We start from the raw sequence: 6936 nt of genomic DNA on the forward strand, positions 1-6936 counted from the left end.
TTAAGCTTTTTAGCCTATTCTGACCAGACTACGCTTTATTTTTCTTGTTTTGAAAATTATAGAGAGCAGCAGCAAAATAGATGACGTTCTTGTTAGCCCCCCCATTTAAGGGTGGTTCTTCAACTACAGGCACTTTTGGCCTTGTGAACTTGAGGGGGTAAAAATGTTCAAATCAAAATTGTCCAGTCTAACAGTTAAATATAACTAGTCTAGTTTAATGATCCATAAGAGAACGCACTTACATTATAAGACAAATGGGTGTTTTTTTGCATATTTTCTGATCCGCACTGAACAAATGTCATTTCCATCACATGTAAATATTTGATTATTATTTTAAAATATTATGATATAGATCATTTCTTAACAGTGTAAGACCACTTTCACACATAGTATTACCAGTTTATACCTATATTGCAATTACCATAGATTTGTGGATTAAGTAAATTAATTGTCATGAGCCCCAAACACAAAGCTTACATCCACCACAACCTGAAATATAATATTGGATTGGTTAGATACATTTCAGAAAAATAACTACTTGTGTTATTACATTAAGTGGACCATTATCCCATAAACTATGCAGAAGTTTTTAATGAGTGGTTAGAATTTTGTATATATTTTTAAAAAAGTTATGAGGGGGTGGAAATGACTGGTGTTGTGGAAATGACAATGAATGGACGTCCATGTAGAAAAACAGAAGACATTTTTTTGAAACTTTCTGAAACAGACAATTCCATTTAACAAATCATTAATCTCATTAGTCATTAGTTTGTTTGGTTCTGTTTTGGTATATGACTGAGACCTTTCTGCAGTTGACTTCCGCAGCATCTTAAAAATAGATGAATAGGCATTTCAACAAATATATATTTAAATAAATACATTAGCATTGTACATTTCAATAAATAAAATATACATATGTAGCCCCACAATCTATGAATTGCAGCTTGTAAGCATAAATGTCATTTCCACCCAAGAAGGAATGTGTTGAAAAATGACAGTGGTGGAAATGATAATCCTGCAGTATTTTGTAAAAAAATCCAAGCTAGTATTACAGATTAGCTATGAATTGGTAGCTAGCATTGCATGCATGCAAAATACATCTATTTATGTTAAAAAATCTATTTATTTACAAACTCAGTTGATGTTACGCCATGTTTGGAAACGACATACAATAAAACTATTTTCATTTCAAGCAATATTTACCTTGAGTTTTCTTCTCCAAGTTGGTGAAGAAATAAAAAATCTCCTCCATGTTAGACATGTGCTGTGATGTCATTGTTCATCTCCATAGAAACTACCCAAACAATCTTTCAAAAAAAAACTTTTAAAAGGGACATTACAGCGTTGTGGTGGAAATGACGGCAATACTGTGGGACAACTACATTTTGTATATAAAATCGCATTAATAGTTGTCTGACCTTAAATACCACAATTATGTTTTGATTATTTTACTGATACTGTATACAGTCATATTTTAAAAAAAAATAGATAGATCATTTTTTTACACTTCTTTTTCATTATTGAAGATCAGAAGTCTGGGTGTGGGACAAGCACAAAACAGCAATATTTGCATCTAATTTTTTTAAAAGGTTGACCAACTTAATCTTGTCACTGTGTATGGTATGGTTAATTATGGTACTGGGAAAAAATGCTATAGTGCCAACTTGTTTATGGCATGATATTGTGGAACACTGTAACAAACTGTCAACCGGAAAATTGTCAACAGAACGGATGGTGGAAGCTTATCTTAGCATTACATCCGCCAAACGAATTAGTGGGGAAATGAAAGACAATAACGCTATCTGTATAAATATTAAAATAAATCACAACATGGGCTTCCATTTCATTAGATGGCGAGTGGAAAAATGGTGTTTGTGCAGTTTATTTTTGAACAGTTTATTAGGGTTTATTTTTGTAACCTTGCATATAATTGTTTGACCACTTTTAATCTGATTGCTTGTGTTAAAGCTATCGTATTTGTTTATCCTTATTTGAGTCAGTTCTTACTTACACCTTACTACATACAGTCCTTTAGAACTTGTGGGAAAAAAATGGTCTTCTTCATTAATAACGTCTCCGGTTACTTTCGTAACCTCGGTTCAGGAAACGAGACATTACATCGTGTGACGTATATGGGAACAAGGTTGTTATAGTTTTGCATTTTTCATTAGTTTTTAATTTGATTTCATTTAGAATTTTTGTTTTCAAATTCAGTTTAGTTTTAATTAGTTTTTAAAGTGGGTTTGCTAGTGTAGCGCAATGACTGAGTATTGCACTCCAAGAATGTCATGTATAAGACTGCAGTCAAGCCAGCCTCCACCTCGAAATGAGTGGTCAAACTAGCCGCCCCTATATTTCTCTATGCGCTTATACACTAGGTAGTCAACCATTCTGAAACCATTCAATCAACCATTCTTCCAGCGAAGGCTATTTCAGTTCGTCCGTCCGTCCGTCCGTCCGTCCGTCCGTCCGTCCATCCATCCATCCATCCATCCATCCATCCATCCATCCATCCATCCATCCATCCATCCATCCATCCATCCATCCATCCATCCATCCATCCATCCATCCATCCATCCATCCATCCATCCATCCATCCATCCATCCATCCATCCATCCATCCATCCATCCATCTATCGTTGTTTTACAAAATAAGAGCCCCCAAAACTCATATATTAGGCCTACCTGTTGTCTCCATACATTCAGAAAATCATAAAAATAAAAGTCCTAATTTCCACAGACCAATTCCACCTCAGATGGAGAGGACACCTTCTCAAGGTGTCCCCTGCAAAGTTTCAGGACATTCTGATGTTGTTTTACAAAATAAGAGCCCCCAAAACTCATATATCACCTGTTGTCTGCATACATTCAGAAAATCATAAAAATAAAAGTCCTAATTTCCACAGACCAATTCCACCTCAGATGGAGAGGACACCTTCTCACCGTGTCCCCTGCAAAGTTTCAGGACATTCTGATGTTGTTTTACAAAATAAGAGCCCCCAAAACTCATATATTAGGCCTACCTGTTGTCTCCATACATTCAGAAAATCATAAAAATAAAAGTCCTAATTTCCACAGACCAATTCCACCTCAGATGGAGAGGACACCTTCTCAAGGTGTCCCCTGCAAAGTTTCAGGACATTCTGATGTTGTTTTACAAAATAAGAGCCCCAAAACTCATATATTAGGCCTACCTGTTGTCTCCATACATTCAGAAAATCATAAAAATAAAAGTCCTAATTTCCACAGACCAATTCCACCTCAGATGGAGAGGACACCTTCTCAACGTGTCCCCTGCAAAGTTTCAGGACATTCTGATGTTGTTTTACAAAATAAGAGCCCCCCAAAACTCATATATCACCTGTTGTCTGCATACATTCAGAAAATCATAAAAATAAAAGTCCTAATTTCCACAGACCAATTCCACCTCAGATGGAGAGGACACCTTCTCACCGTGTCCCCTGCAAAGTTTCAGGACATTCTGATGTTGTTTTACAAAATAAGAGCCCCCAAAACTCATATATTAGGCCTACCTGTTGTCTCCATACATTCAGAAAATCGTAAAAATAAAAGTCCTAATTTCCACAGACCAATTCCACCTCAGATGGAGAGGACACCTTCTCACCGTGTCCCCTGCAAAGTTTCAGGACATTCTGATGTTGTTTTACAAAATAAGAGCCCCCAAAACTCATATATTAGGCCTACCTATAGAGGGTATGCGCATGACGTCACCGTCGGCCGGAGTGAATGCGGTCACGCCCACAAGTGGCAAAAAGACTGAGCGGCAGCATTTGTTTTCAGCGTGAATGCCGTGAAAATCACACAAAACACATCTAAAACGGGAAAGAGCTTTGCGATTGACTGTACAACTAGATTTGACCAGAAATCTGAGGTACTGTATATTTTTACAGACTGCAAAAAGCTACAGAACAGACTATATTCTGCATAATTGGATGTTTTTAAATAAACACTGACAAAAAACTATACAAGTTTTAGGGCTGGACGATATGATGATATACAGTATAACATTAATGTAAGTGATCACTCGGATTTAGACCTATCTATATTGTATTTATATAAAACGTTTACAGGCAAATTTTCTTCATTTATTTCCCCGGCGTTGAAATCAGGCACATTTAAATGTCAGGAAACACGATTCCTGGCTGCATGTCAATATCCATGGATCACTGGATCTTTGATAAGTTGTAAGGAACACTATATCGAGTCCAACTTTTAGTTTAAACTGATAATAGTTTGTTTTACTCGCGTTAACGCAGTTTCCCCTATTAACTCCAGTCACGCAGCAGCTCTTCTGCCACTCAGTCCCGCTGAGGGGGGCGTGTTCTGGCGAGGAAGTGACGTTAATGCATTCCCTCTATTGTCTCCATACATTCAGAAAATCATAAAAATAAAAGTCCTAATTTCCACAGACCAATTCCACCTCAGATCGAGAGGACACCTTCTCAACGTGTCCCCTGCAAAGTTTCAGGACATTCTGATGTTGTTTTACAAAATAAGAGCCCCCAAAACTCATATATTAGGCCTACCTGTTGTCTCCATACATTCAGAAAATCATAAAAATAAAAGTCCTAATTTCCACAGACCAATTCCACCTCAGATGGAGAGGACACCTTCTCAACGTGTCCCCTGCAAAGTTTCAGGACATTCTGATGTTGTTTTACAAAATAAGAGCCCCCAAAACTCATATATTAGGCCTACCTATTGTCTCCATACATTCAGAAAATCATAAAAATAAAAGTCCTAATTTCCACAGACCAATTCCACCTCAGATCGAGAGGACACCTTCTCAACGTGTCCCCTGCAAAGTTTCAGGACATTCTGATGTTGTTTTACAAAATAAGAGCCCCCCAAAACTCATATATCACCTGTTGTCTGCATACATTCAGAAAATCATAAAAATAAAAGTCCTAATTTGCACAGACCAATTCCACCTCAGATGGAGAGGACACCTTCTCACCGTGCCCCCTGCAAAGTTTCAGGACATTCTGATGTTGTTTTACAAAATAAGAGCCCCCAAAACTCATATATTAGGCCTACCTGTTGTCTCCATACATTCAGAAAATCATAAAAATAAAAGTCCTAATTTCCACAGACCAATTCCACCTCAGATGGAGATGATACCTTCTCAAGGTGTCCCCTGCAAAGTTTCAGGACATTCTAATGTTGTTTTACAAAATAAGAGCCCCCAAAACTCATATATTAGGCCTACCTATTGTCTCCATACATTCAGAAAATCATAAAAATAAAAGTCCTAATTTCCACAGACCAATTCCACCTCAGATCGAGAGGACACCTTCTCAACGTGTCCCCTGCAAAGTTTCAGGACATTCTGATGTTGTTTTACAAAATAAGAGCCCCCAAAACTCATATATTAGGCCTACCTGTTGTCTCCATACATTCAGAAAATCATAAAAATAAAAGTCCTAATTTCCACAGACCAATTCCACCTCAGATGGAGAGGACACCTTCTCAAGGTGTCCCCTGCAAAGTTTCAGGACATTCTGATGTTGTTTTACAAAATAAGAGCCCCCAAAACTCATATATTAGGCCTACCTGTTGTCTCCATACATTCAGAAAATCATAAAAATAAAAGTCCTAATTTCCACAGACCAATTCCACCTCAGATGGAGAGGACACCTTCTCAAGGTGTCCCCTGCAAAGTTTCAGGACATTCTGATGTTGTTTTACAAAATAAGAGCCCCCAAAACTCATATATTAGGCCTACCTGTTGTCTCCATACATTCAGAAAATCATAAAAATAAAAGTCCTAATTTCCACAGACCAATTCCACCTCAGATGGAGAGGACACCTTCTCACCGTGTCCCCTGCAAAGTTTCAGGACATTCTGATGTTGTTTTACAAAATAAGAGCCCCCAAAACTCATATATTAGGCCTACCTGTTGTCTCCATACATTCAGAAAATCATAAAAATAAAAGTCCTAATTTCCACAGACCAATTCCACCTCAGATGGAGAGGACACCTTCTCACCGTGTCCCCTGCAAAGTTTCAGGACATTCTGATGTTGTTTTACAAAATAAGAGCCCCCAAAACTCATATATTAGGCCTACCTGTTGTCTCCATACATTCAGAAAATCATAAAAATAAAAGTCCTAATTTCCACAGACCAATTCCACCTCAGATGGAGAGGACACCTTCTCAAGGTGTCCCCTGCAAAGTTTCAGGACATTCTGATGTTGTTTTACAAAATAAGAGCCCCCAAAACTCATATATTAGGCCTACCTGTTGTCTCCATACATTCAGAAAATCATAAAAATAAAAGTCCTAATTTCCACAGACCAATTCCACCTCAGATGGAGAGGACACCTTCTCACCGTGTCCCCTGCAAAGTTTTAGGACATTCTGATGTTGTTTTACAAAATAAGAGCCCATCAAAACTCATATATCACCTGTTTTGTCCATACATTCAGAAAATCATTAAACTAAAAGTCCTAGCTTCCACAGACCAATTCCACCTCATCTGGAGAGGACAGCTTCTCACGGTGACAACTACAATGTTTCAGGACATTCTGATGTTTTTTTCCAAAATAAATGGCCTTTAAAGACTTCTATTCTCCTACGAGAGGTTCTCTCGTATTGCGTAAGTTGCTTACGCTACGGGTAAAGTAATCTTTTCTTGAGATCTGAAGCCAAAAATTATCCTTAATTTTGAATTTATTGTCAACGCAGTGCGGCAGACAGCAGAACATAAAAGGCTGTATAAGCGTGCTTATTAGCTGTCCTGCTTAAACTGCAGCAGCCTACCGGTGAGCCCTACGCGCCCTCCACACGTCACAGCCTGCCAGAATGGGTGTGGCTAGCATATATAAAAGAAGGGCTCAACAGGCTGAACTCTGGTTTTCATAGACTGAAGCGAATAAGCTCGTGGCGCGATCACGGCAGGTTACACAATACAC

This window comes from Rhinichthys klamathensis, unplaced genomic scaffold, assembly GCF_029890125.1.
Source record: "Rhinichthys klamathensis goyatoka isolate OS25496 unplaced genomic scaffold, OSU_Roscu_1.1 h1tg000259l_1, whole genome shotgun sequence".
NCBI lineage: Eukaryota > Metazoa > Chordata > Actinopteri > Cypriniformes > Leuciscidae > Rhinichthys > Rhinichthys klamathensis.